The sequence below is a fragment of the Saccopteryx bilineata genome, chromosome 4 (genome assembly GCF_036850765.1).
Source record: "Saccopteryx bilineata isolate mSacBil1 chromosome 4, mSacBil1_pri_phased_curated, whole genome shotgun sequence".
In the NCBI taxonomy this organism is placed as follows: Eukaryota; Metazoa; Chordata; class Mammalia; order Chiroptera; family Emballonuridae; genus Saccopteryx; species Saccopteryx bilineata.
The window spans coordinates 167,464,181-167,477,170 of record NC_089493.1 but is presented as its reverse complement, the minus strand read 5'-3'; the positions used below and the strand labels follow the sequence as shown (position 1 = coordinate 167,477,170).

The 12,990-nt window shown below is 45.4% G+C and overlaps 1 protein-coding gene and 1 non-coding gene across 2 annotated transcripts in view; both read right to left on the bottom strand.

Annotated features, from left to right (window-relative positions):
* Positions 1–12,990, bottom strand: part of NDFIP1 (Nedd4 family interacting protein 1) — a 126,502-nt gene that overhangs the window by 111,469 nt on the left and 2,043 nt on the right. The gene's annotated exons all lie outside the window — the stretch shown is intronic.
* On the bottom strand, positions 11,617–11,692 carry TRNAA-UGC (transfer RNA alanine (anticodon UGC)). Its single transcript has one exon. It is a non-coding gene; the product is annotated as a tRNA-Ala (tRNA).

Genomic DNA, 12,990 nt, shown 5'->3' with positions numbered 1-12,990 from the left:
ATTTACTTGACCAAATCTAGAGGAAGAACCCTAGTTAGGTGGACCAAGGGGTTGTCCCCAACTGGAGGGGAAGTAGAGGAGAAAAAATAGTAGCCATTTTTACATTGTTTTGTATAGTATCTATTGATTCAGAAAACAAACTCAAAATTTTGAATAAAATTACTTGGAAACTGAAAAAAAAAGTAGAATTACCCCCACATCCATCCTACTTAAATTTTCATCTGAATTTTCTTTGAATACTTCTGTACACGTAAATGATAAACTATTTGGAATGTATGTTGGTGTACAATGTAAGGTAGAGATCTAAGTTTCTGCTTTTTTTTTTTCAAATGGTTATCAGTTATCACAATAACTAACTGACTAGTAATTCTCTTCATTCCAGTAATGTTTTATAGCAGTGCAGAATGGGAAATGTATACCTGGTTGTTGTTTTAAAATATGTGCATAAATTCATGACACTTCCCTTTAAAGGGTGGAATCCAATTTCCTTTCCCTTGAGTGTCAACTAGACTTAGTAACTTCTAGTGAATGCCCAAGATTAAGAGGATTGATTAAATGATGACCCATCCATAAAATGGAATATTACGTACTTTGAAAAACTATGCTGAAGATGAATACTCATAGATATATAGAAATAGTTGCCTGACCTGTAGTGGCACAGTGGGTAAAAGCATCGACCTGGAACACTGAGGTTGCTGGTTCAAAACCCTGGGCTTCCCTGGTCAAGGCACATATGGGAGTTGATCCTTTCTACTCCTCCCTCCCTTCTCTTTCTGTCTCTCTCTCTCTAAAATGAATAAATAAAATCTAAAAAAAAAAAATCTCTCAGATTTGGGGGATAACTTCTTAAAAAAAAAAAAAGAAATAGTCATGGTAATTTTTTTTTTTTTAGGTAAGAAGAGGAGAGACACAGCAAGGCAGACTCCCTCATAAACCCTGAGCAGGATCCACCCAGCAACCCTGCCTGGGGCTGATGCTCAAGTACCAAGTTATTTTTAGCACCTGAGGCTGATGTGCTCCAACAAAGCCATCTTTAGTGCCCAGGGCCATGCTAGAACCAATCGAGCCACTGACAGAAGAGAAAGAGAAAGGGGAGAGGGAGGAGGGGAGAAGCAGCTGGTCATTTCTCCTGTGTGCCCTGACCTGGAATCAAACCCAGGATGTTCATATGCCAGGCCAACACTCTATCCAGTAAGTCACCAGTCAGGACCAGAACATTATCTTAAAAAAGACTGTAGTATGATACCATTAGTATACACACTAATAAAGATACGGTGAGATATACATATCAAATGTTAACAGCACTTGACTTGAGATGATGGGTATTTTTACTGTCTTTATTGTCTATGTATATGTTCTACACATTAGCTAAGTGGATATCAATTACCTTAAAGAGAAAAAATGGTAGAAATTATTTTCTGTTTTTACTTTTTGTGACAGAGACAGAGAGAGAGACAGAGAGAAGGATAGATAGGGACAGACAGACAAGAAAGGAGAGAAATGAGAAGCATCAATTTTTTTGTTGCAGCGCCTTAGTTGTTCATTGATTGCTTTCTCATATGTGCCTTGACCGGGGGCTACAGCAGACTGAGTGACCCCTTGCTCAAGCCAGCAACCTTGGGCTCAAGCTGGTGAGCTGTGCTCAAACCAGATGAGCCCGCACTCAAGCTGGTGACCTTGGGATTTCGAACCTGGGTCCTCTGTGTCCCACTCCAATGCTCTATCCACTGTGCCACTGCCTGGTCAGGCAGTAGGAATTATTATTTTTTTATTCATTTTTAGAGAGGAGAGAGAGAGAGAGACAGAGAGGAGAGCGAGACAGAGAGAGAGAGAAGGGGGGAGGAGCTGGAAGCATCAACTCCCATATGTGCCTTGACCAGGCAAGCCCAGGGTTTCGAACCGGCGACCTCAGTATTTCCAGGTCGACGCTTTATCCACTGTGCCACCACAGGTCAGGCAGTAGGAATTATTTTCAATTCAAAATTTGACTGCCTCCCCACTAGATGGCTGAAATCAAAAGGACTACAATATAAGCGTTGGTGAGAATATGAAACAACTAGGCCCTGGCTGGTTAGCTCCGTCAGTTCAGAGCATCATCCCCAAATAACAAGGTTGTGGTTACAATCCCTGGATAGGGCACACACAGGAAGCAACTAATAAATGAATTACTGAGTGGAACAACAAATTAATGCTTCCCTTCCCTTTCTCTCTCTGTCTCTAGAAAAAGAAGGAAGGAAGGAAGGAAGGAAGGAAGGAAGGGAGGGAGGGAGGGAGGGAGGGAGGGAGGGAGGGAGGGAGGGAGAGAAGGAGGGAGGGAGGAAGGAAGGAAAAAGAAAGAAGGAAAAAAGAAAGATGAAAAGAAGGAAGGGAGGGAGGGAGGGAGGGAGGGAGGGAGGGAGAGAAGGAGGGAGGGAGGAAGGAAGGAAAAAGAAAGAAGAAAAAAGAAAGACGAAAGGAAGGGAGGGAGGGAGGAAGGAAGAAAAAGAGAAAGAGAGAAAGAAAGAAAGAGAAAGAAAAAAGGAAGGAAGGAAATAAAAGGAAAGGGAGGAAGGAAGGAAGGGAGGAAGGAAGGGAGGGAGGGAGGGAGGGGGGAGCGAGAGAGAGAGAGAGAGAGAGAAAGAAGGAAGGAAGGAAAGAAGGAAGGAAGGAAGGAAAGAAAGAAAAGAAAAAAGAAAAGAAAAGAAAAGAAAAAAGAAAAGAAAGAAAGAAAATTAAGCCCTGGCTAGATAGCTCAGTTAGTTGGAGCGTTATTCCAGAGTGCAGAGGTTGCTGGTTCAATTCCCCAGTCAGGGCACATACAGAACACCTCGATGTTCCGTCTTTCTCTCCCTGCCTCTCCCCAACTCGAAAAGAAATAAGAAGAATATGGAGCAACTGGCTGGGACCCTCATCCATGGCAGATGGGAGTGTAAATTATTACAATCACTTTGGAAAATTGGTTGGGCAGCATTACCAAAGCAAAACATACTCTACCCGATGACCGAGGGTAATGGTATATACCCAGCTCCTTTCCTGGACATATACCAATAGAAATGAGTGTTTATGTACACATACCAGGGTACATGTACAAAAGCAAGAGTCCAACACTGGAAAAACACCAGTGTTCATCATTGACAGAACGGGTAAAACACATTGTGACCACAGAATACCACAGAACAGTGAAAAGAACAAATGACTACAATGTGCTAGAACATGGGTGGATTTCATAGATTTAAAATTACGCAGAGGCTTCAGGTTCTATACCAGCATTATCTGAAAGAAATATAGTAAGAGCTGTACATATAATTTAAAATTTCCTAGTAGCTAGAAATAAACTGGTGAAATGAATTTTGATATGTTTTCATTGACTGCAATATACCCCAAATATATAGATATTTAATCATTATTTAAGTGACATATGTTTCCTTTTATTTTTGTACTGAGTTGTCAAGTGTGTATTTTACCCCTATAGCACCATGCAATTGCCCCAAGGTGGCTGGAAGCTACTGTACTGAGCAGGACAGGACTGTATCCTGATCTGAGCGGTGGCTTCATGGCTGCATACTCATGTAAAAATTCATCAAACTGCATGTTTAAGATATAAAAGTTATATCTCGCCTGGCCTGTGGTGGCGCAATGGATAAACCATAGACATGGAATGCTGAGGCTGCCTGTTTGAAACCCCCAGCTTGTCTGGTGAAGGCACATAGGACGAGCAATCAATGAACAATTAAAGTGAAGCAACTATGACTTGATACTCTCACTCCACCCCCATCTCCTTATCTGTAAAATCAATAAAAAATATATTTTTTAAAAGTTATACCTCAATAAAAGACATTAAATTTTTTTTTTATAAACCTTTTTAAAAAGAGAGTTAGGAGACATATCAAGCAAAGAAAAGCAGTCTGTTGCTTCTCAGTTCAGCTGACCAGCCCTCTCTGGAGCAGAGGACACTATTCAAAGTCCCAAGGTCACCCCTCAAGTTAGCTCATTTGCCTGCACTCTAGAGTCTTGCCCCTGGGCGTGGCGGAGCAGGGTTCAACCAGCTCCACTAAAAGAAGGAAGAACAGAAACTTGGAGAAAATACACAAGTGCTAATAGGAATGAGAAGTGATTCTAAAAGTTTCAACACAGTGTCTTCTAACTGCATTTGTACCCAGTGCAGAGAATGCTCTGAGACTCATGCAGAAAAGAGGTAGGTGAGAGCCCAACTCACTGCCAAGAAGGTCCTCACAGCCACATTGACCCTTGTTTCACTCAAGCCTGAGAATCCAACTCCATAAATTTACTTTGAGCACCATAATATAGGCCAGCATTCCCGAAAGGGGGCAGGGTACATAAACTGATGTTTCAGTACTATGCCAATATATCTTTCTTGGAAAAATGTGTATCTAAGACCTTTGTTAGTTTTTGAGTTTGAGTGTTTTTGTTTTTTTGTTTTTTGTTTTTTTTTTTTACAGAGGCAGAGATAGACAGGGACAGACAGGAACGGAGAGAGATGAGAAGCATCAATCATCAGTTTCTCGTTGCGTGTTGCGACTTCTTAGTTGTTCATTGATTGCTTTCTCACATGTGCCTTGACCGTGGGCCTTCAGCAGACCGAGTAACCCCCTGCTGGAGCCAGCGACCTTGGATCCAAGCTGGTGAGCTCTTTGCTCAAGCCAGATGAGCCCGCGCTCAAGCTGGCGACCTCGGGGTCTCGAACCTGGGTCCTTCCGCGTCCAAGTCTATCCACTGCGCCACCACCTGGTCAGGCGAGTTTGAGTGGTTTTTATTGTTGACTTGTAACAAGGTGTTTTACATGCATTGATTCCTCTCTTCCTACAATGCCCTGAGATCCTGGTCTTAATTCCCCCGCCAGGCACCGACTCACGCCCTGCCTCCTCCGCCCCATCACCAACTCCGACCAGACTGATAAATGAAACCTGCCACAGTAGCTAGAGACAAGAAATAAACAAACACAGAAAGGAGAGAGGGAAAGGTCAACCAAGAGGACAAACAGGCTGTAATTCTCTCAATCTAGTCCACACTAAATTACAAAATCATAGTGCCTCAACACCAAATATGAAGTGATTCATATGAATTTCATCACTGAACTTCACAAGGGGATTAGGTCTTTGCACATTTTAGGGGCACCCTCCTTGCTTCTCCCACAATGGAGCAGCAGCAGCCAAGACCAGAAGAGATAAAGAGAGTGGGAGGCCGGAAAGACAGTACTGTGCAAGCAGCGCTGAGAGCAGAAGGGGTCTGGGGTGGGGAGAAGCAGGAACAGTGGCTGCGCTCCCACCACTCTCTCCAGGGGTGGCTTCTTAGCACAACAGTATAATAAGTAGCATGGTGTTAATAAGTCAAGTACATGCACCATGAAAAGCTGTGTAGGGAAGACATGGAAAACAAACTCAGGAACCCCCTAAAAGGCAGCCACCTACAGGCACTTTTTAAACAGACTTCCTCCCCTAACAGTGGCTCCAGCCCTGCCCCAGGCTCCTTCCCATATCAGAATAAGACTAAAGTCCTTCACCAGAAAACATGCTAAATGCAGGTTCCTGGGCACCGTCTCCAGAGATGTGGCCTCAGTGGGACAGGGGTTGGGGCCAGGAACCTGCATTTTGACCCACCTGCCCACTAGGCCAGTGATGCCAGTGGCTGGAGCCCATACTCTGAGCCCCTCAAACAAGCTAATCTCAGCGGCAGACTCCCCTGGGCTTTCCCCAGTCTGTGGGACAGTCATCAGTCTTCTTCGTTTTCCTTTCTTTCCCCAGATTTGTCCCCAAAGTCTTGAGATTATGAACAGAAAAGTTGGGGGAGGGTGACTTATTCACACCATGACAACAGAACTCATCCCTTCCCAGAGGAATTTGCTCAGAGATGCTTTTATTTTTTTAGGTGCTTGCCTTTATGTGTTTGTTTGCTACATTAGTAGCATGTGGGAGAAGTTTGGCAGATGGCATTCATGGGAGAGATGGAGAGCATTTTAGAGCCCTTGGCAAACTGAACATCACTGAGCGATGAAGATAAAATGAGAATCAGAATTGGAAGCTAAAGTTACAGAGAGAATAGGATTTGATTTACATACTTTCCAAGAACACTCCCATTTGTAACTGTAATAATAATGACTCATAGTCTCATGAACCAGGCCCTGTGCTGAGTGCTTTTCTCCTTAAATTATTAAAAATATATTTACATATGAACAAGTACATAAATAAACAAGTAATAAAAATAAAATCAGAGGCCATATTTACAGATGGTTGCAGGTCAGTCAAGCAGGGCAGCCTTGTGGTTTAGCACTTGAGCTCTAGATAGCCTCAAGTTCAAGTTCTGGCTCTGTCATTCATCAATGATGTGGCCTGGGCCTCAGTTTCTTCATTTGTCAAGTAAGGAAGCATGTCTCTCACAGGGCTGCTCTGTGGATGCCATGAGATGATACGTGCAAAACACTTAGCACAGTTCTGCATGTAGTGAGACAGCTAATTAGTGGGGCGTTGTACGTGTGTGTGTGATAGAGACAGACAGAGAGGGACAGATAGGGACAGACAAGAAGGGGGAGAGATGAGAAGCATCAGTTCTTTGTTGCGGCACCTTAGTTGTTCACTGATTACTTTCTCATATGTGCCTTGATAGGGGGGGCGCTATAGCAGAGCGAATGACCCCTTGCTCAAGCCAGTGACCTTGGGCTCAAGCCAGCAAACATGGGCTTCAAGCCAGCAACCTTTGGGCTCAAACCAGAGATCATGGGGTCATGTCTATGATCCCACGCTCAAGCCAGCGACCTCGGGACCTCGAACCTGGGCCCTCTGTGTCCCAGTCTGACGCTCCAATCACTAAGTCACTGCCTGGTCAGGTGCTAATGAGTGTCTTTAATTGTTGCTATTATCAGGGTTACTGCCAGAGTAGAGTGTGAGTTCCCTGTCCTGAAATAGGGTGAGTAGAGGGGGGAGGCAGGTAGCTCCAGGCCAGCGTAGTTGCTGAGGTGGTATCCAGAGCTGGGAGCAACCTGCCTCCAGCATTCATCATGCTGGGTGCCTCTCCCTGCACAGAGAGTATGTCCTAAAAACTGCAAAGATTTATAAAACAGGTATGAGGTAGCTTTAAGAATTAAATAAGGTCACAGACAAATAGTGCCTGGCTCATGGCCAGAATTCAATCATTACTAGGCATTATTATTATCTATAATTTTATAATATATTTGCTGGAGTGTCTCTAAAAATATGGCCTCATTAATAATAATTAGCATTAATTGAGCACCACTCCAAGGGCCATCTCTTGGGTCTGAATGCCCAATACTTTCACCTCTTCCTGATGACAGCAGTCTATTTCCTTTGGGGAACTTCACCCCTCTATACCATGACCCTGGCAGGGCTGCCAATCACAGACTCCTAATCCAGCCCCTGACAGTCCCATTAAAGCCTCATTAGCCAGAGGCCACCAGGACCAAGCCTGCATTCTGACAGAAGGAAGGATATTCCAGAGGACCTGGGGAAGGAGGGCAGCTCTTCTGTAAATTTTGGGTTCCGGATCCAGGGTTCTGAGTGGGAACCCTCAATAAAGCAGGAACCACATCTGGTCCAATTGCTCTTTTGGACTCAGGATTGAGAAAGGCAGAGATATAACTAGGAACTGAGCGCTGCCATGAGGCGAGGACAGCTGAGCAGTGAGTGATCCCCAGTGACAGATGAGAATAGCAGAGCAGGCCTTTGCTTTTGTCATGGGCCAGAAGGCAGTGGTCACCCAATGAGGGGTCCTCATGACATAGCTGCTGCATGACTTTGGGAGAAAGTCATTTACATAGTTGTTCATATGTTTCTGTTGGCTTTGCATCTGGCTTTATCTTCTCTCCTCCATGACGGCATTTCTCCTTTGTAGTGCAAGCTTTCATTTTCAGCCCCAGACTGGGTTTGGCTCTTTTAGCCGCAGTTGTGACTTTGTACAGACACCCTTCCTCAACAAACTTGACTGTTATTTGCTAGAAAATTGTCATAATGAGAATTCCAACCTCTGCTGACTGCAACATAGAGGAACCATCCCCACCCCCACCCCGAAGTTGTACAAAGCCCAACCTGCAATTATAGGCAACAACCTGCCACACATGCCCAAGCCTGTGCAATTAGGGAACTCTCAGGGAGGAGACAAAGGTGAGAGCAAGGTCACTGAAGGCAGAGCCCAAGGGGAGGCAGAACGAAAGTGAGGAGATGCCTGTCACTGCTTGGCTTCTTCCCTGATTCTCAGAGAACTGATTAGTTAGCTATTCTTTCTTTTTTTGTTGTTTTTCTTTCTTTCTTTCTTTCTTTTTTTTAAGGTGAGAGGAGGGGAGATTGTGAGGCAGACTCCCACATGCGCCCTGACCAGGATCCACCCAGCAACCCCATCAGGGATCAATGCTTGAGTACCGAGCTATTTTTAGTGCCTGAGGCCAATGTGCTCCAACAAAGCTATCTTCAGCACCCAGGGCCACATTCAAACCAATCGAGTCACTGGCTGAGGGAGGGGAAGAAGTAAGGGGGAGAAAGAGGGAGGAGAAGCAGATGGTTGCTTCTCCTGTGTGCCCTGATTAGAAATCAAAACCAGAACTATACATATGCCAGGCCAACGCTCTATCCACTAAACCACCAGCTAGGGCAGTTAGCTATTCTTTCAATCCTGGGAGCTAGTCAATCTTTTTCCAGTAATCTTTGTTAAACCAAGCCACTCAATTTCTTTTGCTTGTCACACCAGAACTCTAAATGACATACCTTTCTGTAGACCCTATATTGGCTGCTGGGGACAGAGAGGAACAAGATATAGGCCCACAAGAATGTACTCACTAACTACTGACTGGTGGTGGCACAATGGATAGAGCATCAACCTGGGACACTGAGGTCCCAGGTTCTAATCCCAAAGGTTGCCAGCTTGAGTGTGGGGTCATTGACATGAACCTCTGGTCACTGGCTTGAGCCCAAAGGTTGCTGGTTTGAGCAAGGGGTCATTGGTTTGGCTAGAGTCCCCTGGTCAAGGCACATATGAGAAGCAATCAATGAACAACTAAAGTATTGCAACTATGAGTTGATGCTTCTCATCTCTCATCTTTTACTGTTTCTCTTGTGTGCAAGTTAAAAAAGGGGGGGAGAGTGATGATTCTCAAGACAAAAAGGATTCTTCCCTTTGCAAAGTAATTTGCTCCTTGGTCCTCCCTTCCTCCCTCAATCCATCATTCTGTAAACTCCATGATGGCTCACCCTATCCCCAATGCCTGGCCCACAATAAGCCCTCAACAGACTCACTGAATGAACAAATGAATGGTACAATCATCCCCATTCTTACAGATAAAAAACTGAGCCTTAAAGAGGTCAGTCTATGTCTTCTCTCCACTATAGCAAACTGTGTTTCTTTTGTGAGCCTTAGAAAGGAGCTCTCTTTTTCTTGGATAGGAGAAAGTCAAGGTATCAAGGAAAGATTCTAATGTCAAAATATCACATTCCAGCCCTGGCTGGCTAGCTCAGCGGTAGAGCACCAGCCTAGTGTGTGAAGTCCTGGGTTCGATTCCCAGCCAGGGCACATAGGAGAAGCTCTCATTTGCTCTCCACCTTTCCCCTCCTCTCTTTTCTCTCTGTCTCTCTCTTCCCCTCCCACAGCCAAAGCTTCATTGGAGCAAAGTTGGCCTGGGCCCTGAGGATGGCTCCATGGCCTCCACCTCAGGTGCTAAAATGGCTTCCGTTGCAATGGAGCAACACCCCAGATGGGCAGAGCATCTCCCTGTGGTGGGCATGCCGGGTGGATCCCAGTCAGGTGCATGTGGGAGTCTGTCTCTCTGCCACCCCACTTCTCACTTCAGAAAAATACAAAAAAAAAATCACATTCCAATCTGGCACGTCCTCAAAAGTTAAATGCAAAATTACCATATGACCCAGTAATTCCACTCCTAGATAAAAATACATCAATGAACTGGAAAAAGGTACTCAAACAAGTAGGTGTATATGCATGTTCACAGCAGCACTATTTGCAATAGCCAAAAGGTGGAAACTGACTAAATGTCCCCCAGCGAATGAATGGAAAAATAAATCATGGTATATGCAAGCAATGGAATGTTATTCAGCCATAAAAAAAAAAAAAAGTATTGATACATGTTACAATGTGAATAACCCTCAAAAATACTATGCTAAGTGAAAAAAGCCCAACACACAGGAATCATATTGTATGATTCCATTTACATAAAATACCCAGAATAGGTAAGTCGAGAAACAGAACACAGATTTGGTGGTTATCAGGGGTTGGTGGGAAGGGGAAGTGGAGAAAGTGCTTCCTGGGTAGGGGTTTCCTTATGGAGTGGTGAAAGTTTTGGAACTAAATAGAAGTGGTGTTATATAACATTGTGTGTGTGCCAAATGTCACTGAATTTTTCACTAAAGTTCATTAGTTTTGTCATGTGAATTTCACCTCCATTTGAAAAAACACATTCCAGGAGCTATGCCAGCACTCAGAAACACCAAATGGTTTCCATGACACCTCTCCCTGCCCCAGGCACTCAGTAGGTATGTAATGAATGCGATGCTTTTAATTGGTTTTTAGGCTGTGCTGGAGAAGCTCTCTTGTGGAGGGAATGTGATCAAGTGGCTAGGAGTACAGACAGCCTGAGTTCAAACACCAGATCAGCCACTGTCGTGACCCTGGGTAAATTTCTAAACCTCTGTATGCTAGATTTCTCATCAGAAAAACTGGAATAACTGTGCCCATCTCATGGGTTGTTCTAAGAACTGAGATTACAATGTACTCAAAACACTTAATAGTCCCTAGAACACAATAAATGCTTAGTAAGTATTCACTGCTATGATAACAGTGATTATCTGCTATAGTGGATTCCACTGCTCTCAGCCCCTGTGTTTTGAAAAGTTTTCGTCATTTTATTTCTCTGAAATACATTTTGTGCTGCAGAGATATGTTTTTGTCAAGAAAGACGCTATTACACTGAAAGTGGACTGACTCCCTTATGAGGAGCCGACCTCCAGCAATGAAATTCCAAGACATTCTGGAGGACCCTCCTTGGCTTCTATTTCCTTCAGCAGCAGAGCTCCTAGGAAGTGAGCTCAATGCATAATAATTTAGAGTAGCTCCTCTTCCATTAGCTGCTTATGCAATTTAGGGCATTTCTTGTGAGCTCTGTTTCCCAGTCATTTGCTATGTGGGATGACATGGTGTTGGTCAAATAAGTTTGTAAATATGATGTATATGTTTGCTTGCTTATAGTTTGTACTGGGTGTGGGAGATAGGTTGTAACCTGGCAAGGTCCTTATAGCTTAAGGCTTCGTTTTAAAACTAAGCCTTTCCCACCCTTTTAATTTTTAAAATTTTTCTTTTTTTTCTGTATTTTTCTTAAGCTGGAAACGGGGAGAGACAGTCAGACTCCCGCATGCGCCCGACCGGGATCCACCCGGCACGCCCACCAGGGGCAACGCTCTGCCCACCAGGGGGCGATGCTCTGCCCCTCTGGGGTGTCGCTCTGCCGTGACCAGAGCCACTCTAGCGCCTGGGGCAGAGGCCAAGGAGCCATCCCCAGCGCCCGGGCCATCTTTGCTCCAATGGAGTCTTGGCTGCGGGAGGGGAAGAGAGAGACAGAGAGGAAGAAGAGGGGGAGGGGTGGAGAAGCAAATGAGAGCTTCTCCTATGTGCCCTGGCAGGGAATCGAACCCGGGTCCCCCGCACGCAAGGCCGACGCTCTACCGCTGAGCCAACCGGCCAGGGCCCCCCCTTTTAATACTAAGTAAGATCTTTTCAACATCCTTCTAATACTAAGATCTTCTCAAAACTAAGCTTTTCCCTGATAGATATGTAAATTCCAAACTGCCCCCCTTACTGGACTATCACCCCTGAGACAAAGGAATTCCAAAAAGCTGACAACCCGCCCCAAGGAGGGGCTCCGGACATACCAGGACTTTTGATTCAACACCCACATGCTCGAAGCCCCCCAAGGAGGAGCATTCCGGACATACCAGGACTTTTGCCTCAGTATCTCCTCAGGCTCTCCCAAACACTATATAACTCGCCACTAGTCTGTAACCAGCGCTCTTCTCCTCCGGGAGAAGTGCCCGGCAGGGTTCCTTTCTTCCTTTCTTTTTTTTTTTTCTTTTTTTTTTTTTTTCCATTTTTCTGAAGCTGGAAACGGGGAGAGACAGTCAGACAGACTCCCGCATGCGCCCGACCGGGATCCACCCGGCATGCCCACCATGGGGCGGTGACGCTCTGCCCACCAGGGGGCGATAATCTGCCCATCCTGGGCGTCGCCATGTTGCGACCAGAGCCACTCTAGCGCCTGAGGCAGAGGCCACAGAGCCATCCCCAGCGCCCGGGCCATCTTTGCTCCAATGGAGTCTTGGCTGCGGGAGGGGAAGAGAGAGACAGAGAGGAAAGCGCGGTGGAGGGGTGGAGAAGCAAATGGGCGCTTCTCCTGTGTGCCCTGGCCGGGAATCGAACCCGGGTCCTCCGCACGCTAGGCCGACGCTCTACCGCTGAGCCAACCGGCCAGGGCTCCTTTCTTCCTTTCAATAAAGCCTGTTGCTCTGGTCTTTCGAACTCCCATGGATTCCAACATTCCCCACACCCTTGACTGTTGCATGATGTAGAGTGGTGCACTCTTATGAGGAATCTCATTTATGCCTCAGATAAGTGGCTTTGCTTCAGAGACTTCCTTATTTGTATATTGGCTTAAAGGCTTTAATTTCTACACTATAAAATAAGGCAGACCAGGGGCTCTCTCTCAGGTCCTGCCATCAGCATTGCAGAGCAGAGGCAGCCAAGATGGCGGAGTGCTGAAGGAGAAGCCAGTTTGTGCAGAGTTTGTGCAGAAAGAAGGAGATGGGGAACAGAGGTGAATAAGGCTGGTGGGGCCTTTGATTCTAGGAATACTCAGGTGATTCAGTGGCTTTGGGAGCCCTGAATGGAAAGGGAAGTATTTTCCCACTGTGTGTATTTCTCGCCTGCCAGGTGCAAGCTAGGATGAAAGGTAATGGCCCACCAGTTCTTAGGCTCCATTGTTTCATTACT